This window comes from Theropithecus gelada, chromosome 12 (assembly GCF_003255815.1).
Source record: "Theropithecus gelada isolate Dixy chromosome 12, Tgel_1.0, whole genome shotgun sequence".
Lineage (NCBI taxonomy): Eukaryota > Metazoa > Chordata > Mammalia > Primates > Cercopithecidae > Theropithecus > Theropithecus gelada.
The window spans coordinates 35879470-35905639 of NC_037680.1; the positions used below are offsets into that span (position 1 = coordinate 35879470).

At 36.4% G+C, this 26170-nt stretch overlaps 1 protein-coding gene across 4 annotated transcripts in view; it reads right to left on the reverse strand.

Moving 5' to 3' along the window:
- Nucleotides 1-26170, reverse strand: part of BAZ2B (bromodomain adjacent to zinc finger domain 2B) — a 310475-nt gene that overhangs the window by 237789 nt on the left and 46516 nt on the right. For all 4 annotated transcript variants that reach the window (XM_025405435.1, XM_025405437.1, XM_025405434.1 and 1 more), the window contains exon 2: nucleotides 11485-11527. The gene's annotated coding sequence lies outside the window, so the exon portion shown is untranslated. The remainder of the gene's footprint in view (nucleotides 1-11484; nucleotides 11528-26170) is intronic.

Consider the following 26170-nt stretch of genomic DNA (forward strand, 5'->3'; position numbering starts at 1 on the left):
AAATGACAAGCGGAAAGGGAACTTAATGAAGGTCACATTTATCACAAAAGACTACAAGACCTCTTTGAAGAATGGATTGGCTTTGGGTAAGGAGAGTTAGTAGCACTTCAAGAAAAGGAAATATGTGGAAAAAGACATTCTGACAAAATCGACAGTATATTTATATTTGTGGCTAAAGGAGTGCTTTGACTATAAAATAATGTGTGTTGGAAAGCAGAGGGAAATTAATTTATGTAGATAGGGACAAGGCTACATTTAAATGGCTTTGAAATTCAGGAATAGGTAATGCAATTTAAGTAAGAAATAAGACACTGAAAAAGTTAGCAAGACAGCTGAACTCTGCTGTGGCAACATTATACAAAAACCTATCATAACAGAATATGAAAAGTAAAATGTACTTACTATATTATTCGAGAGGATTTTAATTTATTCCAGTTTTATTTCCACTGAAGTTAAAAGGAATGTTGTCTAGGCACTGTAACTTTAGGCAACAGCCCAAAGGCGGAAAATGTTATCTTTAGTACCTTCCCATATCTCTTCCCAGTCCCTTCTCCTGCCTCTCCACTTCCCTGGTGAACCAATGTTCTCAATCTGCTCTAATATAAAAAACTACATTTTTGCAATGATGCAATGTCTTGTTCCCTGAAGTACTCTGGTTACATCTCCTTGCTCAGTTCTACTCTCCCAGGAAATCATTCATTCTCTGTCGCCCCTCTACAGATCTCAGCTAAGAAAAAAACAAAAATTGATTATCTAATTAAGGTAGTGCATACAACACTGTAAGTGATCAAAATCCTAGGAGATATTTAATTTCAAAAAGAGGAATCTGTTAACACCTATGAATTTCAAATTGTTAAAATATATACTATCTCTCTGTTTTCTGTACTACACATTCCAGTTACAAAGTAAAAGACAAAAAAAAGTCACTAATTTTCCTTATATTACACTTTGCACACCAGCAAAGCCAAGTTTGCTGCATAGATATTTACTGGGTCACTACTAGGAAAAAGTACTGAGACAGACTCTAATGAAACTGCAAGGATGAATGAAATATAATCTATGCCTTTACTAGATTATAAGGAGTTTATAGCCTAATAGGTGAAACAACTGAACACACAATCATCACATAAGATATATAAGGACTCTGTAACAATGTTTCTGAAACTTAACCTATGTATAAACCCCTTATGAAGACAGAAAAAAGGTTTTGTGAAACACCCTCCACCCACTGACTTATTATATTGTTACTGAAATACAGAAAAATAAAGCTATGGATAAGGATAAACTCTTCCTCTTGCTTCCAGATCTTCTTTCAAATACCAAAAGGATTTCCAAATAGGCACATAAAAGCTACAAACAACACAGTTCAAATACACAGTTCAAAAACTGTGTATTGTGTTCACGAATACAATGTTTTCATGAAAATATATCATTATAGTCAACATAAAAATGGTACTGACTGCTATTTCTCCATTATTTTTCAGTTACATTTTGGTTTGACATGCCTATAAGTCTAGTGATATGGTTTGGCTGTGTCCCCATCCAAATCTCATCTTGAATTGTAACTCCCACAATTCCCATGTCATGGGAGGAACCCAGTGGGAGGTGACTGAATTATGGGGGCGGGTCTTTCTTGCGATGTTCTCGTGATAGTGAGTGAGTCTCATGAGATCTGATGGTTTTAAAAACAGGAGTTTCCTTGCACAAGCTCTCTCTCTGCCTGCCACCATCCATGTGAGACGTGACTTCCTCCATCAGGATTGTGAGGTCTCCCCAGCCATGTGGAACTGTAAGTCCAATAAACCTCTTTCTTTTGTAAATTGCCCAGTCTCGGGTAATCAGCAGCGTGAAAATGAACTAATACATCTAGTATGCCCTAATGATTTAATATCATTTGTTTCTACTCAAATGACTGCAAAACTTTTAGTTCACTCTGATGTCATCAGGCTTTCACCTAATACAAGTGAACCACTTATAATATTAAGTCTATTGTTGTTCTTTTCTCATTAGACTAACATAATCATAGCCCTGAAAATACATGGTAGTAATTGGTTATAAGGTAGGCATGGCATACCACATGATCTAAGAATATGCTCACACTAATTTATTTTATATTAACATTGAAAATTTTAGCCCTTTCTCCCTGTGGAGAATACATTTGCACACTCAGGTTGATGTACCCCGTGTTGAAATAAATTGCTATAACAGAAATAACAAATCTGAAAGGCAGAAATGATACAGAGATTAATTCCAACTGAAAAGGATCCAAAGGTTTTATGGAGGAGGTAACATTTGAAATGAACTGTGACATTTGAGTTTAGTGCCAAGTGTCTACGTTTTCTGAAATTTCCTTTCCATAAAGATGACACTGAAAATATAAAGCTACTAGAGTTTAGAAAAAAAGACAAACAGGAAATATTCAGTGGTAAGGGGAGTGAGGACAAAAATCATGAATTTTATGAACAAAAGTTGACGGGTTTCTTTTGAGGAGAAAGAAAATCAGAGAATAAAATTGCAAGCATTAGATGTGCTATTTGCAAAATCAACAGCATACTTTGCATGTTGTAAAGTTTACACATACTATCTTACATTTTGATGCAAATGTACCCATTGATGTAATGTTTTAAAATGCATTTAAAAATGCATTCACATAAGGACAGCTTCAGGAATATTTGTATCAGTTAAACTTTTTTTTAACATTCATGACACGCAAACTTTTGATACTATACAACAAAAAAAATTTCCATTTTTGTCAAAATTCTTTCTCCTCCATGGTTTTTTCTGTGTATATTTATATAAAAAGAACAAAGAGGTTAAATATCACAAACCCATAACTCAGTGTACATCACCCATTTTCTCATCTCTAGTTTCTGCAGACTACAGTTATATTTTATCCACTCCCTTACGAACGTTTCTTACATCTCACAGCAGAAGTGTGCATTAGTGTTCTACAAAGTGTGAGTGGAAGAAAACAATTTACTAGCCAGATTAAATTTCAAGTCGCCTTAATTCAGGAAATATTTACCTAGTCTACATGCTAGACACTGCTGATTACAATAAGAAAACATCAAACCACAGCAGAAAACTGGTTTTCATTTTATATTCTCTGATGTTTCTATAATTATTCCTAGATCTGTAAAGTTTCTTTTTTAAAGACAGATTTATTAAACAGTAGCTCATTTAGAATTTTCTGATAAATAAGAATGTATCTTTAAATCAAGGGATTGTGTAACATTACACATTTTGACTTGTTCAAAAGAAGTTAAACTTGAATCTGTGCAGCATGGTGTTATTTATACATGCAGCCACTCATACAGAGAACATCATGCATGCTTTTAGCTCCATTAATTGTTAAATGTTAAAACAGTACAACTTATAAGAAAATGCAGTACAAGTAAACAGAGGGTTTCTTTCATCCAAAAATACATTTAGGAATAGCAATGGGAAATAGATTTATATGAAGTAACTTAAATGGCTGCTACATACTAATTTTGAAGATACTATTCAAAATATTCAGACTCTGTAAAACAAAATGTTTAAGACATATTTTATAACTTTACTGTACTACATTTAAAAATTTTAACACTTTTAGATTTGTTACTTGCTATAAAATATAGAAATTTTTAAAAAGATTTTCACTTCTGGTTTTATTACTGTTATATTTTACTACAGATATTTTAAAATTGACTATAACTCTACTTTGGGTATTAGAAAAGTGAAAAATAAAGGTCAGACAGTACACAGTAAACTTGTTCTGGAAATGACTATTTTTTGCGCTTTTCAGATAATGACTTAACTATCACTTACAACACATTAGGAAAGATATTTGACCTTTCCAAGTCTGTTTGGGCATCTGTAAAATGTAATGATATGTCTTTTAAAATTGTTAAAGGTTCAAATAAGTACCTAGCATCTTAAAAGATCAGTGGATAAATAAATATTAGCTTTGTTCTTCATTCCTCAACACATTTATCAAAATATATTTATTAAAAATATTTAATGATAGTCGAGTACAGTGGCTCACACCTGTAACTTCCATGCTGTGGGAGGCCTAGGTGGAAGGATTGCTTGAGGCCAGGAGTTTGAGGTTACAGTGAGCTATGATTGTGCCACTGTAGTCCAGCCTGGGTGACAGAGCAAGACCCTGTTTCTAAAAATAAAAACATAACAAACAAACAAAAAAACCCACTAAAATTTAATGGAAAAGCAATAAATAATATTAAAATTATTTACAATAAAATAACTCATCACTAGGTATCTAGCACTTTTAAGTTTTTAGTTTATAAATTCCTATAAGAGCTGACCATTAGGCTCATTTACTTCCTCAAATGTTGTATTTCAACAGTATTAAACTAAGGCCAGGCATGGTGGCTCACGCCTGTAATCCCAGCACTTTGGGAGGCCGAGGCAGGCAGATTAGTTCAGGTCAAGAGTTCGAGACCAGCCTAAGCAACATGGTGAAACCCCAGCTCTACTAAAAATATAAAAATTAGCTGGGCATGGTGGCATGTGCCTGAAACCCCACCTACTCGGGAGGCTGAGGCAGAAGAACTGCTTGAACCTGGGAGGCGGAAGTTGCAGTGAGCCGAGATCGCATCACTGCACTCCAGCCTGGGCAACAGAGCGAGACTCTGTCTGAAAACACACAAACAACCAAACAAAAACTAAAACATCTACATGTCTCTGAACATATGTTCTTTCAAGTCTATATGCCTATTTCCTCTTTCTAGATTCTCTTCTACATTATACTTCAAAAATCTAGACCACATGTCTCACTCCTCTGTAAATGTTTCTTGATCCCCTGTGCTACACAGAATGAATCATTTCCCTTTCCATTCTTCTCCTAAAACTTCCAGGGCTGTCCCATCTTTTGGCTTCCCTGGGCTACACTGGATGAAGAGGGATTGTGTTGAACCACACATAAAATACAGTAGCACTGACGATAGCTGATGAGCTAAAAAACAAAAAACAAAAATCACACAAAAAAAATCTCATAATGTTTTGACAACGTTTCCAAATTTGTGTTAGGCTGCACTGATAGCTGTCCTGGTTGCATGTGGCTCACAGGCCACAGGATGAACAAGCTTGACTTAAACCATGGAGACAGTAGAGTTCAAATAAAACAAGTGAGATGTTAAAAAAAAAAAAAAAAAAAAAGACATTTTAACAATGGCATAAACATTTTTTCTTTTTTTTTTTTTTTTGAGATGGAGTCTTGCTGTGTAGCTCAGGCTGGAATGCAGGGGTGCAATCTCAGCTCACTGCAACCTCTGCCTCCCGGGTTCAAGCAATTCCCCTGCCTCAGCCTCCCGAGCAGCTGGGACTACAGGCATGTGCCACCATGCCTGGCTAATTTTTGTATTTTTAGTAGAGATGGGGTTTTGCCATGTTGGCCAAGCTGGTCTCAAACTCCAGACAAGTGATCTGCCCACCTTTGCCTGATCCACCCACCTCAGCCTCCCAAAGTGCTGGGATTACAGGCATGAGCCACCGCACCCAGCCACAATGGCATAAACATTCTTCGTCAAGCTATCTTGGTCTATCAGGATTAGTTTTGGCCACGAGTGACAGAAAGCCCAAAAGTGAATGGCTCATACAATAGAGTTTTATCTCTGTCATGTCAAAGAAGTACAGGGATAAGCAGGCCAGTATGGACAGTGTAACATTGTTAGTAAGGACTTTCTTTCTTACCGTTGCTTTATCCATTCTCAGTATAGGGTTTCCACTCACAGTCCAATTATGCTCACAATTCAGCCAGCAAGGAGGAAGGGGCAAAAAAGAGGATGTGCACCCATTCCTTTAAGGACACATCCTGAAAGTTGCACACACTACTTCTGCCTATATATCTCTTGCCAAAGTTTAGTCAGATTACTATATCTAGCTGCAAGGGAGACTGGGGAAACGATGTTTTTATTCTAGGTAGTAATATACTGGAAAAAAAAATTAGAAGAGGGGGGAAAATCAGTATTAAGGACAACTATCAATCATTGCCATACTTGGTTATATCTTCTCTGTGGTAGGTACCTGACATTTTAAATTTACTATCTAACACCAATATTTCTGACAGTATGTATACTATAACGTTATATAGCAATTCCTTCTAAACCTCAATTATTAAGTATTACTATTGGGAGAGATGTATCTCTACAAAATTTAAGTAATATTCATAATAAAATTACCAAGAAGAAAAATGGAAAAAAAATTTTTCTTTTTTGAGGCAAGCTCTTCCTCTGTAGCCCAGGCTGGAGTACAATGGTACAATCTTGGCTTACTGCAGCTTTGAACTCCTGGGCTCAAGCAATCCTCCCACCTCAGCTTCCCGAGTAGCTGGGACTACAGGCTTGAGCCACCATGCCTAGCTAATTTTGTTTATTATTTTGTAGAGACAAAGTCTCACTATGTTGCCCAGGTGGGTCTTTAACTCCAGGGCTCAAGCAATCCCCCATGTTGGGCTACCAAAGTGCTGGGATTACAGGAATGAGAGCAACTGTGCCCAACCAAGAAATTTTAATAAAAACAGAAAGTCACTTTATTTAAAAGGTTGCCGGCCGGGCGCAGTGGCTCACGCCTGTAATACAACACTTTGGGAGGCCGAGGTGGGCAGACCACGAGGTCAGGGGATCGAGACCATCCTGGCTAACATGGTGAAACCCCATCTTTACTAAAAATACAAAAAATTAGCTGGGCATGGCGGTGGGCGCCTGTAGTCCCAGCTACTCAGGAGGCTGAGACAGGAGAATGGTGTGAACCCGGGAGGCAGAACTGGCAGTGAGCCGAGATCGTGCCACTGCTCTCCAGCCTGGGTGACAGTGAGACTCAGACTCAAAAAAAAAAAAAAAAGATTGCCTTGTGACAGATTATTAAATATATAGTAAAATATTAAGTAAGAATATTTGAAGATAAAATATAGCCACTCTAATAATGAAATTACATACAAACAAAACTGCATGTATATGAAACTGCACAAATACACTCAGAGAAGAGAGAGGATTAAGGGAGATTTAAGAAAATAACCTCTGAATTATTTCATTATACTTTCTATAAATGCTGTTTAGACATCTTTAATCAAGTAAGAACTAATTACAAAACAGAACAGTAAAAATTCTAACAGGATAAAGCAAAGTCAGGTTAGTCCAAGTTCTCAAATCACGTGATTTTAAACAAGTAACTTTACAGATATTGATGAGTATGATGAGAGTAAGAAAAATGTAGTATGTGCCATCTTTTGTGCTAAGTGCTTTATAAGCAATGTTTCATTTAATATTCCAGACATAATAATATTATCCCTACTCTAGAAAAGAAAAAATTGGGTCTTAGACTAAGAAATTGACTCAGGATCACAACAGTTACAGAAGTAGCAGAACACAAACAAAAACAAAGGTTTTTCTAACCCTAAGTCCATGTCCTTAACTATTATGTGCACTACTTTCCCTCAAGCTCTCTAAACCTTGATTTTCTCACCCATTACATAAGGGGAATGCACAGTACTCTAAACTATTCTATAGTTCATTCCGGTTTTTTAAGATGTTGCCATTCTAGTTGTCTGTCTAGTTGTCTAGTTGTCACTCCCTTTTCCTCAAATAAAAGAACATTAACAGGTCCAATTGGCCTCCTTGCTGAAACTTGCTGAAAGTCAATAAAGTTATCACTAATATACATAATGTGGAAATCTATTTATTAAAACAGACAAAATGGCCACAATTTGTAAGTAAGGTAAATTTGAATGTTTAGGATATATCACTGATCTTTATGGTTGATTTCACGTCCCTTGTGTATCTGTAAAGGAGTAAGCCATAAAGTTCTATCAGGAAGAGGGAGGAAAGCTAAAAAAAACTGAATTTAAATTTCATAATCCTTTTAAATTCAAATAATGCATCGTTTTATAGGTGAAGATACTGAGGCACAAAGAGGCTGACTTGCTGGAAATCACACCACTAGTACACAGTGACGTTAGTACTTGAACTCTATTGGTTCTAAAATCTAAGCTCTTTTCTATCCATCCTGCTTCCTGTGGTTAAATTATATTAATTTATTAATATCCTTATTTCAATTTTAACATAAGAACACTAAAGATAGTAATTGATTTAGCACTTTCTGCTTTATCATGAATGCCAACAAACATTTGCTGAATAAAGTAAGAAGATGTGTATTAAAATAAGTATCTTAAATACAATTATGTTATCAGTAACACTGGAGTAATAAAAATTAAGCATTACCAAATTATTAGGAACAGAGAACTAGGCTGATTAGGGAACACCTCAGGGAGATGATTATATGTGGATATGCTATTAGAGAGAAAGTTTGATTTCACCAGAAGAAATTATTTTTAGGTGTGAAAATAAAAACAATATTCTAGGTAAAGAGAATAACATGAATGTTAAGTGTGGAGCCAAAACGTGTATCCAAGGTAGGGAACGTAGTCCACATTAGGTAGAGTATACCGTTCTTATTCTTGAATAATAGAAAATATGCTGAAGACAGCCTGGGCACAGTGGCTCACTCCTGTAATCCCAGCACTTTGAGAGGCCAAGGTGGGTGTATCACTTGAGTCAGGAGTTCGAGGCCAGCCTGGCCAACATGGTAAAACCCTGTCTCTGCTAAAAATACAAAAATTAGCTGGGCATGGTGGCGCGTGCCTGTAATCCCAGCTACTTGGGAGGCTGAGGCAGAAGAATCATCTGAACCCAGGAGGCAGAGGTTGCAGTGAGCCAAGATTGCACCGCTGCACTCCAGCCTGGGCAACAGAGTGAGACTCTGTCTCAAAAAAAAAAAAAAAAAAAACAAAAGGAAACAAAGAAAGAAAAGAAAATATGCTGAAGACAAACTGAGGAAGGATCTTAAATACCAAGTTAGAAGGTCTGGATTTGATCACACAGAAAATGAGAAGCCACCACACGTTTTCTTTTTTTTTCTTTTTTCTTTTGAGACGGGAGTCTCGCTCTGTAGCCCAGGCTGGAGTGCAGTGGCCGGATCTCAGCTCACTGCAAGCTCCGCCTCCTGGGTTTACGCCATTCTCCTGCCTCAGCCTCCCGAGTAGCTGGGACTACAGGCGCCTGCCACCTCGCCCGGCTAGTTTTTTGTATTTTTTTTTTTAGTAGAGACGGGGTTTCACCATGTTAGCCAGGATGGTCTCGATCTTCTGACCTCGTGATCTGCCCGTCTCGGCCTCCCAAAGTGCTGGGATTACAGGCTTGAGCCACCGTGCCCGGCCGCCACCACACGTTTTCAAGTAGAGAAATAAAAGGAACCGAGCAATGCTTTAATCAGATTAAACTGGGAGTTGTGTACAAGTTTCAATGGAATTGATAATGGCCAGGAAGAAGGGAGATCAGTTAAAAGGTTTTGACATTTATATACATTGTGACATCAAAGAAAAAAACAGAAATTCTCCTGACTTCTGAAAATTTTGATTAAAACATATATAAAGTGTATATTACATAATATATAAATAGCTACTACACTTCAGCTCTGAAACAGCCCATAATATAATCCCCCTCTCTAACCATAACATTTTACCTTTAGTTCTTACTATGTCATCTCATTATACCAGTTTATGTATCTATGACTAGTCTCCTGACCTCTCTACTTCCTTTGGATAAATCAGCCCTTTCCTGGCCTCATTTTATTCCAGCCACATGGTAAACATATATTTGAACTACTCTCTCACTAGTACTCTCAACCTGAATCAATGTTGAAATCTACCCTCTTTTCTTAACTCAAAGGGCTGGCAAAAGCCTCACAACAGTGACATAACAAAGTTAAGGTTTCTAGTATCAGTCACTTATGAACCTCTCAAATGAACACTTCTTACTCTTTAACTGATATTTAACATCTAATAATATTAAATATCACTTCTCTTCCTTAAATTCTTGGATTTTGATCAGTTGCAATTAATTACTCTCTTAATATTACCCTAAAAATAAACTGTGGGAAAAAAATTTAAAGCAAAAATAAGCTGTGGGAGTCAGCATTTTTCAGTTTTAAAAAAGGTTTTATTTAATGCTAATGTTAACTTCTTTGGTTGTCTAAAGCACTAGATGCTGAACAGAAGGTTTCTATAGAAATATGTCAATATTTTCTTATGAAATATTCAGTTAGGGCAATAAAGTTCTAATTAAGAAAAAATAAACAAGGAAAGAGCTACAAATCAAACAAAGCTAAAATGCTGCCTTAGGAAAATGAATAAATATGCTATAAGTATTAGTAGACAAAATTATGATGATAAAGCCTTTAAAAATAAAATTTCTCTCTAGCCTCTGCAAAATGTTAAACTTAACAAATGAACCAGTTTAAAAAAAAATGATTGAACATAAATACAAACATTATCTATATGTGAATTTATACTTCTAATAATGCTTCTGGATTTAATGAGTTAAATTAAAACAGAGTTAAAGAAGCAGCAGGATCATGGAGTAAATAATTTAGTACAAATTTATCTGTTATTTAAGAGAATTTTTTTAAAATGATATAACGTTCATGATTGTAATTCAGATTTTATCACTTAGAATTTTCTAATGTGGATAAAGGCCCTGGTAAAGTTTTTCTTTAGGTAATATATGTCCTTATACACAACAGAAATTAACACTTAAAATTAAAAAGTATCAGTTCCTTAAGAGAACCATCTTTATCAAAAAATGCTCCATATCTGGAAGACTCTACAAATCCTATAAATATCAATAAGAAATTTAAGCAAGATGCCTAAAAACTCTACCAAGGCTATATATATGTGGGGGGTGTGTGTGTATATATTTTATATATATATATATATTTTTTTTAGACCAAGTCTCTCTATTGCCCAGGTTGGAATGCAGTGGCACAATCTCAGCTCACTGCAACCTCCAACTCCCAGGTTCAAGTGATTCTCCTGCCTCAGCCTCCCGAGTAGCTGGGATTACAGGTGTGTGCCACCATGCCCAGCTATTTTTGTATTTTAGTAGAGACGGGGTTTTGCCATGTTGGCCAGGCTAGTCTCAAACTCCAGACCTCAGGTGATCCACCCACCTCGGCCTCCCAAAGTGCTGGGATTACAGGCGTGAGCCACCACGCCCAGCCTACCAATGCTACATTTTTATAATCTTTCCTTAATAATTCATTACAATCTCAAGTAATTTACTTCTATATGTATTTCCTAATGTGGAATCACCTTAACTTTTCTGCCATTTTTCAGTAAAACTAAAAACTCAAAACAGATGACATTCAGAGTTTAACTCACACTGAAATAATTTAGTATATTTAGGCCTATAATTTCAGTTGTAAATTAAAAGTAATTTTCATTTTAAATGTTTTTTAAATCCTTTAAAGCAATATTTTAAAAGTATTTAAATAACTAGCTAGAAGTATAAGATATGATTCATTAAAAATGTTAACACTCAACTGGCTAGCAAAAGAAATAATAATTTCAAATTATAAATGTTTTCTAGGTCAATTCTCATTCTCAGAGAAAACCAAACTTCCTTAAAAGCTTAACTATCATTTTGGTCTTACTGTGATCAATGTGGTCAATCTTGTGACATCACTGTTGGGAAACCTGCAATAGGAAAACAGAATTAGCAATCAGCTGAAGCATACTTAAGAAATTTCAGAAACTAAAAAGTTTGTTCAAAATTTGTGTCTTTCTTGATGCCATAAGTCATACTGAAATTAACCTACAGTATCAGGGTCCATATAATTAGCATGACAAAAATAAGCACAAAAGGACTGGAGTTTATTTATAGATCATTATTTATTATAGTATGGCAGGTTATGTTTTTGTTTATAATCACCAACACCCTAGAGTGAACATAACATATTAAAAAATAAACTATAGGACATTTGGGTTACAAGTTTTATTTGTCTTCAAGACAAATAAAAATGTACTAAGAAGAGCAAAACAATATCTTAAATATGTCACAAACTGAAGACAATTAGGTATTATTTATAAATACTTTTCTGTCTATGATTATCAGTACAGATGAGAACCAAAATGTCATCTACTTAATACTGGAGACATTACCACAAGCTAATGTTTATGAATAGTGACAAAATTATCAAAAAATTGAAAATATCACTGGGAATAATTCAGAAGAGGAAAAAAATACTTCCTAAGCTATAAATGGCTTCCAGTTTATCCCTGTGAAATCTAAATTTTTAGAATTTTGTTGTTGTTTTTTCAAGACAGGGTCTCACTCTCACCCAGGCTGGAGTGCAGTGGTGCGATCTTGGCTCCCTGCAACCTCTGCCTCATGGGTTCAAGCGATTCTTGTGCCTCAGCCTCCTGTGTAGCTGGGACTACAAGTGTGCACCACCACACCCAGCTAACTTTTTGTATATTTAGTAGAGACAGGGTTTCACTATGTTGGCCAGCCTGGTCTCGAACTCCTGGCCTCAAGTGATCCACCTACTTTGACCTCCCAAAGTGCTGGGATTACAGGCAAGAGCCACCGCACCCGGCCTGGAAATTTCTTTATTAACAAGTCTAATTTGAGATGAGCCCTTAAACGTTTAGTGTTAAAAAGTAAGACATGGTTATGGCATTTTAAGGTTCCTAATGGGCTTTCAGGTGTTATTTCATCAGATCCTCATAACGATTCCTTCAAAGGGGCAGGAAAGAGATATTCCTTATTATAGACTCCAGGAAAACAGAATTTAGAAATGATACATGACTTGTCTAAACACAAAGAACTGAGTTTTTCCTGGTTTCTCTTTTACCTCTGACCTTTCACCTAGTCCACCCTACCAACTACTCTTCCTCACTCTGTCCTTAATTCAAAAACTATTACTGCTATTACCTTACTAGTTCATGATTACTGGCTCTCCTATATTACCATTATAGCCTCCCTACTTCTATTTTTTTTTTTTTTTTTCCTGCCTCAGCCTCCTGAGTAGCTGGGACTACAGGTGTGTATCACTACACCTTGCTAATTTTCTTTCTTTTCTTTTTTTTTTTTTTTCTGGAGAGACAGGGTCTCACCATGTTGCCCAGGCTGGTCTCAAACTCCCGGTCTCAAGTACCTACATCTGTTCTTAAAGCAAGTAAATCAAATCACATCATTCCCTTATTCAAAACTGTACAATGGCGTTAGCAGCTCTTAGAATAAAACCCACAATGCTTACTATCATGACCTCATAGGCCCTCTGTTACCTTGTGCCCTGACTGCATTTCCTGTTTCTACCATGTTCCAGTCACAAGCACCCTTTTGATAATCCCCAAACATATCAAATTTGTTCCACCTCAGGGCCTTGACACTTGCTCTTCCCTCTGCCCTCTTCATAGGACCGGTTTTCTCACTTCAATCAGGTCTCATAGCAAATGCCACCTCCTCAGAGAGGCCTTTCTTTACCACCAGAGGCTGTTGTCAGCTTTAACTTCCTGAAGGAACATATAGTACCTGGAACCCAATAGCTAATTAGCTGCTGAATGAATGAGTGAACAAGTACTTATCAAGTTCCTACTACATCCAGCATTATGTCAAGAGCTACAAAGGAGCCAAAAGAAAATTTAAGTAGAAACTCTTGCAAGAATTACTACCTATTTAAAGAAAATATGCCATAACAACTTGGTATGCGTTTTTAAGTCACTGCAAGAAGCATTTGGGAAGCTTAAAAAAAAAGCAAGGCAGGGGGTGATGGGAAAGCGGGGGTAGTGAATTAAAGGTGTACAATAATGAGGGTCTGGATAGTGAAGATGAGAAAACGCAGAGGGAATGGGAAACCCAAATCTTAAATGGTGAAACCAGAGGGCTTCATGCTAAACTAAGTATTAGGAACAAGGACAGCAAAAGAGTGAAAGATTACATCAAAGTTTCCCACTAACATAATGAAAGAAATCTGCAGCGGTAGGGTGGGGTGACTTTTGTTTAGAATAGTAGGACAGGCCAGTGTTACCAGAGGCCATTCAAATGAAGATACTTCCCACCAGCAGGTAGAAATTTAGAAGAGTCTAAGATTTGAAAATCAGTTACATAAAAGTACAGTTCAAGCCAAGACTGTGGGTGAGTTCACCAAGGGAATATGGAGAAAAAACAGAACAGCCAGCATAATTTGGCAGAGACCTGTAAGTAGGGCCCATGGGAAATAAGAAGTAGAATTGCAGGGTTTTTTGTTTTGTTTCTGTTCAAGAAGTAGAGACATAGAAAATACAATGAATAAAGGCACATGAAGAAAGATTTCCAAAGAGAAAAACATATTGAACAGTTTTAGAGGGGTAAAAATGTTAGAGGGGTAAAAGAAGATAAGACAGGAAACATTCTCTTTAAACTAACCTTCTCTACCCCTATCATACCAAATCAGATCAGAAGGCAGTTACAGGCGCAGGTGGTTCACGCCTGTAATCCCAGCACTTTGGGAGGCTGAGGCAAGCAGATGGCTTGAGCCCATGAGTTCAAAACCAGCCTGGGCAACATGGTGAAACCCTCTCTCTACAAAACATAGAAAAATTGGCAAGGCATGGTGGCACATGCCTGTAGTCCCACCCAGCTACTCATGAGTCTGAGGTAGGAGGATGACCTGAGCCCAGGGAGGTCAAGGCTGCAGCGAGCTCTGATCGTACTATTGCACTCTATCTTGGGTGAAGGAGTAACCCTGTCTAAAAGAAAAAAAAAAAAAAAAAAAAGAAGGTGGCCGCGTAGATAAAATACATTATTCTCTCTGTATCCAAAAAACTGCTTTCAAGGACCTACTTGCCTAACATTAAGCTCTCAACTTTAATCAATGCAAAAATAAGTCTTCTGATGGTAACAGAGTCAATACAAGAAGTCTTGTGAAGGAAAAAACTACTTCTATAAAACCCTGTGATTCAAAACAGGTATTAAAACTATTGTAAACAGTTACACTCAAACTATGCATATCTGAATAAAAGATAAATTCCATTTTACTTTTGATTTTTTGGAAAAATTTTAAGTTAATTAAGGATAGATCTACAGTTAAAATATATACAGTTTACTTAAAGTACTAAAGCTCATAGGATAAAAAACTAGTAAAGGCATTCCTTCCTCATGATAGCAATTTTTATACATGACTCACTAGGTACTTGCAATTGCATGAGGAAAAAAACACGTGAAATTAAAACGACACTAGAGGATGAAGCCAGACTAATCCTAAAGCTGCTCATAAAAATCCTAAGTGGCTTTTACGAGCAAAAGGTAATTCTTTCAAATCATTTCAAAACTAAGAAACGTATTCAAATTACACATATAAAAAGTAATGTTACATTTTATGAAAACATAATTCAACTAATGTATTGGTTATATGCTACTTCTCTACAAGTCACTGTTTTAGTAAATATGCACAGAGAAAAATCTCAATAATATTAACCCCAGAAAACATCTACAAGTATTACCCACCTACCAATGTGGGAAAAGAATTTTAAGTCATGATATGCAATCCTATGAGTATTTTTCTAGCAATCAGCATGTACTATCTTTATTTTTCTTCATGCTCTGCCCCAAAACAAAGTCTTTCTTTATGTACTCAATTTTAACATACTCAAGTTTTAACCTTTCCTTGACAATACTACATACCTACAAACTATGGATAACTACAATAATACATACCTACAAAGGATGGACATTCATCCATACCTACCTCAGTAAAAGGAATCAATGAAATAAATGAATAGAATATCTATCTGCTTTTTCTCACTTTGCTCAATCTTAACACAGAAGTAATGCTGATTAATCCTGAAATTTGTTTGTAATCAACACAAAATATTTAATCATTCATTTATATATCAGGTTGATTTTATTTGTGTGCTCTATGCTCTTTTCAAGGTATGGTTATACAATAAAAAAATTATTTTCAAAATTTATATATGAAAAATAATCTCACAAATCATGTGCTATTTGTAGATGTATCAGTGTTGTTATCTTAGATTATAGACCATGGACATGGAGAAGTTAAGGACTGTTTTTATCATTCTCTTTTTAAAGTGTCAACTGTACATATTTTGGCATTTATTTTTAAGGTTTAACAATATTTTTATAGAACTTTTTTTTTTTTTTTTTTTTTGAGATGGAGTCTTGCTCTGTCACTCAGGCTAGAGTGCAGTGGTGTGATCTCGGCTCACTGCAATCTCCGCCTCCCAGGTTCAAGCGATTCTCCTGCCTCACCCTCCCGAGTAGGTGGGATTACAGGCACCTGCCACCACACCCGGCTAATTTTTGTACTTTTAGTAGAGACAGGGTTTCCCGTCTTGGCCAGGCTGGTCTCAAACTCCTGACCTCATGATCCACCCACCTTGGCCTCCCACAGTGCTGGGATTACAGGCGTGAGCCACCACGCCCGGCTAAAACCCTAACTTGCTAATCATTTCAAATACTGACTTTTTAAATTTGAAGATTATTATTCAGTAGGGAAAAAAAATCACAGGCTTAGGATATAAGCAATACTTTTTTGGCAGGAGGGGAGGATACTTGAAAAAAATAGAAAATTATATACTGGGAAACTGGTGACAATGTGATCTATCCAGGGTTGTGCAACAGAACTTTCTGCAATGAAGGGAATGTTCAGTGCCTTTGCTGTCCAATATATACCTGCTATGATTTGGATATGGTTTGTTTGTACCCACCAAATCTCATGTTGAAATTTTATCCCCAGTGTGATATTGCAGGAAAGTGGAGCATAAGGTAGGGTGTTTGGGTCATGGGGGTGGATCCCTCATGAATGGTTTGGTGCTGCTCTGGCAGTAATGAGTGAGTTCTTGCTTGAAGACTTGATTGGTTCTTGGGGAATGGGTTAGTTCCTGTGAGACTGAGTTGTTATAAAGCCAAGAGACCTTTGGGTTTGGTCCCTCTCACCCATGCCAGCTTCCCCTTTGACGTTCTCCACCATATTTTGATGCAGCCTTCATGAGAAGCTGAGCTGATGACAGCACCATGCCTCTTGTACAGCCTGCAGAACTGTTAGCTTAATAAACCTCTTTTCTTTATAAACTACACAGTTTTAAGTATTCCTTCATAGCAACTAAGACAGTAGCCTATAGTGAAATGTGGCTACTGAGCACTTGTAATATTGCTGGTGTTACTAAGGAACTAACTTTTAAATATTATTTAGTTTTAATTACTCAAATTTAAATAGCCACATGTGGCTTATGGCTACCATATCAGATGGTACTACTATGTATTTCAGAAACCATCCCTGGACTGAACCATAAATGGTGCTCCTAAATATTTGAAAAATTGTTTTCTCCATTTTTTATAACTGGAAAAAGAAAACCTCAGTTCTATTTGGTAGGATATGTACATTTCAATAAAAGTGCTCCAAGTTGGGAGGAGAGGAATTCTTACATCTTCAAATGTCTTTCAAATTTATGTTTGGGGAAATGGGTTTATTTTACCATAGAATCTTTAATGTATAATAGAGCTTCTGTGGGAAACGAATCTTGGGTTTTGGAGAACTGAGTTTTTAACCTCTTCAGATTGCATCATTATTGCTTGGTATTTAAAAGCTGCAATTTGCTTTACATTGGTCAGCTGGGCAGAATTGCTTTACTTTGTTTTCTCATGTACTATTATGACTGAAACTAAATTTGCATTTCCATAAATTACTGAGAGGTATCAATAATTACACTATCCTTTCTGCAAAAAACTGGCATTCCATCAAAAAGCATTTCATTCTTCATTTGCATCACTTGTCTTTATTGTTCTGTGTGACTGAAACTTCTCTAAAAAAAGGTATAATTCCCATAGGTTGAATCACAAAATTTTCAGACAGCTTACAAAAGCCTTATTATATGAAGTTTAGCGAGAGCTGAGATGACAACTTCTTTGTTTTGCTGGTGATAAAAAACCACAGAAATGAAGCACAACTGGCTATTAGACTGTGTAAATTTAAAAACACACACACACATAAGCTGCCTGTTTTCCCACACTTTACCACTCTATTCTTTCAAGACTGGTTAGCACTTCTCAACATCTTTACTCACTCCCTCTTAAGTTTCCATTTTAGAGCCACAAATGGGCTTCCAGTAGAGGAAGGAGGTAGTAGCACTGCCAACTGCTATTGAAACATTCTTGAGGTTAATGTATACACAATATCCAAAAGTGAACCAATCACTTGGGTGAAGTAATACAATGAAGTTTCATTTGAGAAAAATTATGTGTTGTTTTAGTTACATATACTTTTATTTCTCTAACTATAAGTTTTTAGGGAATTCAATTCAAATTGTAGCAACCCACAGACAGCTTTACGTTAAACCTTTAGGAATTAATATTAAGTTAAAGCACATTGTCTGATTATAGAAATTTTTAGTTTTTTATATCAAAATTAGAGTCCATTTTGGTCCTGCCCACAAATGCCAAATTGATAGATAATTTGACCCTCACAAGATTGCTTTTTTACAAAAATATCACTCGAATAAGCCAGCAATCAAGACAAACATAAGGTAACAGTTTTATAAAGTTTTCAAGCACCATAGCTAAAGAACAGACATGATGCTATCCCAACCCACATCTTCAAAAATCAATTTCAGACTATGGCTGTGAAGACTGGAAAACTAATCATGGACTCTAATAATACAGAGGTCAAAGACATATTTAGTCAGATCAAATAACTGAAGTTATCACTAATAAATATTAAGTTTCAGAAAATTTGTATTTTACTCTTTTATTCAAAGAACACTGCTATGAATATTTAGAGAAATTAAATAATGATTACTGCTCTTGGTTTTTCCTAGAACTTAGAATAATTTCATCACAAACAAAAAATTTGGTCTAATGTTTTCAACACGGACTACATAACCCTGGTCCTTACTCAGAATTTTGGCATATATTCATTATGTACTTTAGGCAATCTATCAGTACTTCTTCAGTTTGCAATACTGTAATTATTGACTTCACAAGGGATATTGTGGTTTAGTTAATTACATTTATAACATTTTTTGAGGGTCACGGATGAAAGAGGGGTGTAAGGCATACATACAATTAATTTATATGTACTTGGTGAAAAAATGCCACTTAAAAATATTTAACAGCAACAACATGGATGAACCTTAAAGACATTATATGCTAAGTAAAATAAGCCAGTCAAGGACAAATACAGTATGATTCTGCATATATACGGCACCCAGAACAGTCAAATTCATAGAGACAGAAAGTAAAATGATAATTACCAGGGACTAGGGGAAGGAGGAGTGGGAGTTATTATTTAATGGGTACAGAGTTTCAGTTTGAGAAGATGAAAAAAGTAGTGGTTGTGCAACAATATGAATAAATGTACTTAATGCCACTGAATACGCTTTAAAATGGCTAAAATGGTAAATTTAATGTTATGTATATTTTACTACAATTAAAAAAAACTTAACAAGTGTGAAAATCAGAATATGAATCACAATCCAATTTTAACATTTTCTGATTCACTCATTAAGACATGAATCGAATCATTCTTTTGTTCATTCAGTAAATATTTATCAAATGATTTCAATGTGGCAGATACTGTGTTAGACCTGGTAGTATAGCAGTCAACAAGACGAAGGCTCTGCTTCATAGAAGTTACATTTTCGCAGTAGAGACCTACAATATCATTTTTGCAAACTATCCTTCTTACAGTGATAAGTACTACACTGAAGGGTAAAGAGGTGAAATGATGGCAAGGATACATCTCTGAGAAGATAATTACCCTGCTAATGAAGTAAAAAGGAAGACTCCAGATAGAACAGAAGTGCCAAGGCCCTGAGGGGAGAAGGCCTGGTGTTTTCAAAAAATGACAAGAATGCCCAGGGCTAGTGCAGAGTAAGATAGGGGGTAGGAGAGCAAGGCAGAGGCCATAGAAGGCCTGGAAAGCAACAGTAAATACTCTAGATGTTATTCCACATGTGCTGAAAGCCATATGGGATGTTATGACTATGGGAATGATGTGATTCGATTAAAAAAAAAACCAGCAACACTCTAACCACTGCATATGGAATAATCTTGGGGATATGGGACAGAAAGGAGAATCAAAACACAGTGACCAGTCGAGCAACTATAGTAACTCAGGTAGAAAAAAGAAGACTATCGTGGTAGCCATATTGGTGGTGAAAAAAGTAATTATTTTTTATATTTGGTTGCTGATGACTAAACAAGAAAAAAAAAACCCAACATAATTAAGGATGATTCCAAGGTTTTGGTGAGGTCAACTGGGTAAATGACATTGCCAAATTTTGAGATAAAGAACAATGGGATAGAAATAGGATTGCTGGTGGTGGTAGTGGTAATAGTAGCAAGGAACCAAGAGTGTGATCTTAACATAGTTAAGTACTCAAGTAAAGTGTTTCAGGAAAGACAACATGACAAAGTGTGACAAATGCTGCCGGGAAAACAACATGAGGGCTGAGAAATGACCACTGGATTTAGCAAGATAAATTATTTTTTGAGGCAGAATCTCACTCTGTCACCCAAGCTGGAGTGAAGTGGCACAATCTCGGCTCACTGCAACCTCCGCCTCGTGAGTTCAAGTGATTCTCCTGCCTCAGTCCCCCAAGTAGCTGCGATTAGAGGTGTGCGCCACCACACCCAGCTAATTTTTGTAATTTTAGTAGAGACGGGGTTTAACCATGTTGGCCAGGCTGGTCTCGAACTGCTGACCTCAGATGATCCACCTGCCTCGGCCTCCCAAAGTGCTGGGATTACAGGCGTGAGCCACCATGCCGGCCTCAAGATAAATTTCACTGGTGTCCATGACAAGAATGTTGTCAGTGAAGTGGTAAGGACAAAAGAATGAATACAGTAAAAAGCAGAGAAAGTGAGATGAGGATATGAAAGCAGCATATATGGACAACTCTGACGGAGTTTTGCTCTGAAGGGTGAAAAGAAATCGTACTATACCTGGAGGGGGAGTGGAGTCTTCAAAGTTATTTTTGTATTAAAATGGGAGACAGTATAACACATATGCTGATGAGATGATCGAGAGAGAGAAAAAATGATGGCAAAAATTGCAGAAGCAAAATCAGTGATTACTAAGCATCTAATAAATGCTTAAGGCCAGACATGGTGGTTCACACCTGTAATCCCAGACCTTTGGGAGGCAGAGGTAGGCAGATCACGAGGTCAGAGGAGTTCAAGATCAGCTTGACCAATATGGTGAAACCCCATCTCTACCAAAAATACAAAAATTAGCCAGACGTTGTGGTGCGCCTGTAGTCCCAGCTAGTTGGGAGGCTGAGGCAGGAGAATCGCTTGAACCAGGGAGGGCAAGGTTGTAGTGAGCTGAGATTGCCCCACTGCATTCCAGCCTGGGCAACAGAGTGAGACTCTGTCTCAAAAAAAAAAAAAAAAAAAAAAAAAGAAAAGAAAAGAAAAGAAAAAGAAAGAAAGCTTATATCTGTCCTTGCTGTTGGAAATAAAAAGGTAGTAAATATAAGACATGAAACTAATTGAAGGATTCTATGGAAACTATATTGAAAATCATGAAGGGAAATACCACAAATAGATAATTAAAAAATCATTTAGAAACAATATTATTTTGTAATAGGCTGCCATGTTAAAAATATTACATAAAGCAATGTTGACACATGTGTTTTTTTTGTTTGTTTGTTTTTTGTTTTTTTGAGACAGAGTTTCGTTCTTGTTGCCCAGGCTGGAGTGCAATGGCTCGATCTGGGTTCACAGCAACCTCCGCCTCCTGGGTTCAAGCGATTCTCCTGCCTCCGCCTTCCAAGTAGTTGACATTGTATTTTTATTAGAGATGGTGTTTCTCCATGTTGGTCAGGCTGGTCTCGAACTCCTGACTTCAGGTGATTCGCCCACCTCAGCCTCCCAAAGTGCTGGGATTACAGGTGTGACCCACCACACCCGGCAATGTTGACGTATCTTATGATGTGACAGCCATGTCCTTCTAAGCTATATACATGCAGTTGAACAGTATAAAAATGTCATGTACAGCCTTTGATTTAATTAATCACAGTTGGATTTAGATGAATCAACCTTAGACAAAAAGCAAAGCCAGCAATTTAAGAAAATATCTCCACTGTGCTTCCCCTTCTCCCTCTGCAGTGTTGACCCATTTCCATTTTTGAATTTTCATTATCCCTGAATTCTATAATTCACCACCTAACAGGAGGCCATTCATATATCAATCATTTACATTAATTTTCCTTATTTCCAGAGTACCCTTCCCTTTGCTTATTTAACTATTTGCCACTTGTTCTCTTGTCTCCTTAAAAAAGTTAAGAATTTGAAAGTTAGAAAGACTACTAATTACATATTTGTATAATATATATAAGTTACTCAAACACACATTTGCATTTTTAACTTTCCCCCCTCTAATTATAAGATCCTTTTAAACCTTTTGTAATTTTGTATCTTTTACTGTTCTAAAATAAGATGTGAGGTAAAATACTAAGGTACATAATATACAGAATAAAACGCACACTAAGGAAATGGAGAAAGAAAAATAGGATGAGGTTAAGAATAAGGATGGAATTAAAAATGTAATCAGGGGCCAGGCATGGTGGCTAATACCTATAATCCCAGCACTTTGGGAAGCCAAGGCAAGTGGATCACCTGAGGTCAGGAATTTCAGACCATCCTGGCCAACATGATGAGACCTTGTTTCTACTAAATATACAAAAATTAGCCAGGCATGGTGGTGTGTGCCTGTAGTCCCAGCTACTTGGGAGGCTGAGGCAGGAGAAACGCTTGAACCCAGGAGGCAGAGGTTGCAGTGAGCCGAGATAGCGCCACTGCACTCTAGCCTGGGAGACAGAGCGAGACCCAGTCTCAAAGAAAAAAAGAAAAAAAATCATTTAACAAGACCCTGTAGCCTTTGTTACTGAGGGGACCTATAAATACATGGCTTTTAGTTTCCTGGTCATCAGTGCAAAGAAGAAATGGCTGTCATATACAGCTTTTATTTGTTTATATCACTTACAGTATTCATAAGGTAAAAATAAATCATTTTCTTGAAAGAAGCACATTTTTTTGTTACTGAGATCTGAGGTAAGTCATTCTGCTGAATTGTCAAAAATACTCCAGTAAAGAAAATGTGGCACATATACACCATGGAATACTAAGCAGTCATAAAAAAGGATGAGTTCGTGTCCTTTGTAGGGACATGGATGCAGCTGGAAACCATTCTCAGCAAACTACTGCAAGAACAGAAAATCAAACACCACATGTTCTCACTCATAGGTGGGAACTGAACATTGAGATCACTTGGATTCTGGAAGGGGAACATCACACACCGGGGCCTATTATGGGGAGGGGGGAAGGGGAGGGACGGCATTGGGAGTTATACCTGATGTAAATGACAAGTTGATGGGTGCTGATGAGTTGATGGGTGCAGCACACCAACATGGCACAAGTATATACATGTAACAAACCTGCATGTTGTTCACATGTACTCTAGAACTTAAAGTATAATAATAATTAAAAAAAATATTCCAGTAATAAATTCAATGTGTTTTGTAGGACTATTTCTTTAACATCTTTCAGAATTCATCATGGCATATTGCTTGGGCATTTTGGCAGCTAAAATAAGAGGGTTTGAGAATGTTGTACATTATTTTAATTCCAGGACAAGTTTAAAATATCCAGAGTAACAGTATTCCCCATGTTTCAGGTATTCCTCCCTACAATATTACAATTTAAAAATCAGGCTGGGCGTGGTAGCTCACGCCTGTAATCCCAGTACTTTGGGAGGCCGAGGCCAGCAGATCACGGTATCAAGAGATTGAGACTATACTGACCAACATGGTGAAACCCCATCTCTACTAAAAATACAAAAATTAGCTGGGCATGGTGGCACGCACCTGTAGTCCCAGCTACTTGGGAGGCTGAGGCAGGAGAATTGCTTGAACCCAGGAGGCGGAGGTTGTTGTGAGCCGAGATTGGGCCACTGCACTCCAGCCTGGAGAAAGAGCGAGACTCGGTCTTAAATAACTAAAAATAACTAAAAATAAAAATCACAATAAATTTTTTTGAGATAAAACTCACCAATTTAATCTCTGGAAAGTGTACAATTCAGCGGTTTTAGTACATTCACAATGTTGTGCAACCATAACCACTATCTAATTCCAGAACATTTTATCATTCCCAGAAGAAACACCATACCAATTAAGCAGTCACTCTCCATTCCTTCATCTGTCTCTGGTGAATTCTCTTCCTCCTCACCCATCAGATGTATTGCCTAGCTAATGAACAGCTGATGTCCATAGAAAATCATATTGTTAACATTCGACAAAAACTTGAAATTGTTAAATAATCAGAAAAAGATAGATATTAAAACAGCTGCAGCCTTTCAACAAAAACTATCAAAATCAATAGATTATAGCTTGAAAAAGAAAAAGCATGTAATTTTTTCATCATGACTGGATTAAGGTATGCAACAAAAAAAATTATCACTCGGATGAATCAACTGCTGAAAATGATCAAATTTGTATTTATATGTATTTAACTATAAATTATTTAAATGAGTTCTTAAGTTCTCATTCATGAGAAAGGAGTTCATGCAGACTGAAAAGTTAAAAAAAAAAAAAAAGCTCTTTTATTTTGAACTTTAAAAGTAATACTAGTTTTATTCTCTTTCAACAGTGGCTAAGATGGTTGCCTGGACTGACAGTGCCTGAATTACTCTGGACTGAACAGGCAACATGTTTCTTTAAAGTTATAGGAATAGAAGATACTGATAAATGCTCAAACTAATTAACCAGATTCAATTAGCAGCTAAAGTGAAAATAAAACTTCTGAGTTTCCTAATTGTGAGTCTTAAGAGCTGAATTTAAAACAATAATACTGGGAGAAGAGGACAAGATCATGAAAAGTTGTCAAACTTAATCACTTGAATATCTAAATTGATTAGGTATAAATTTGAATTCGCTACTATCTTAGTACATGAGTTTTACTATACTATTTTAAGTTCTCCCTTATATTAGGGTTTTCATGACACTAGATTACTTGAGATGATCTTTGTTTTTTCTACTTATTGATGCACTGGCAGCATTTACTAAACGATTAAGAGATGTCATCTATTCCATAACAAATTATGCCTTGACTTACAATTTCAACATATATCTCTATTATAAATGATACATAAGCATTACATATTTACACCACTCAGCATTGTTCTCAAAACAACCAAAAAAAGATTTAAATGAAAAATAGATTATTATTCTCAAACTGCTAATGAATTAAACAAGCATAAAAGATAGAATTATTCACAGAGAATGGCTACCCACAGTCTCTGAAAAAATTATGACACGAGCTATTCAAGATGAAACAATGATTGGGGAGCAATTCAAAGAATATCAACTTTTGCAACACACGCAGTTTCTGTTCTTCCTTTTCCTATCATACCTAGGCAAGACAGGTAAAAAACTTTTAATAAAAATAAGAAACAAATTGAATGCTAAACTTCTATAATTACCCAACTCCCTAGCAAGTTTTCTAATACTAAGCAGAAAAAACATAAAAAGATACAAATAAAATATACGCATTTTAAAAAGTTGTTAGATTTAGGATTTTACAAAGTAACATATAATAAGAGATATTTAAACTTTAAAAATATACTTTTTAGATTCAAAATAAAAAATGATTTCACTTTTCTAACTATTTTATTGTCATAGTATTTCAAAAACGTAGCCAGATGTGGTAGCACGTACCTGTAATCCCTGCACTTTAGGAGGCTGAGGTGATAGGACTGCTTGAGCCCAGGAGTTTGAGACAGCAGTGAGCTATGACCACCTCAGTGACTCCAGCCTGGGTGACAGAGCTAGAGCCTGTCTCATAAAAAGAAAAAAAAAAAGTTCATAAATGAAAATTAGGTCATTTTCAGCAGTTAATTCACCTGTGAGATCATTTTTATTGTTGTCTACCTTAATTCAAATAAGCCAGGTCAATAGGTTAAAATACAAAAAAAAAAAATCCATGATGAAATAAAGTCTGTGCACAGTGTCTGACATATAGTATGCTTTCAATATACATCTGTTAAACTAAGTTGTATATATTATCTGTGCCTCACCTTACTCTGAGGTACAATACCAGTGTAAAGAGAATAAAGATTCTTATCTATGGTTTAAAACTTAAAACCTAGAATGTTCTTACTTAGAAATCAATTTCACTTTAGAAAACAGAATTTCATTAAAGGTTTTTTTTTTTTTTTTGGAGACAGAGTCTCGCTCTGTGACCCAGGTTGGAGTGCAGTGGTACAATTTCAGCTCACCGCAATCTCCGCCTCCTGGGTTCAAGCGATTCTCTTGCCTCAGCCTCCAGAGTAGCTGGGA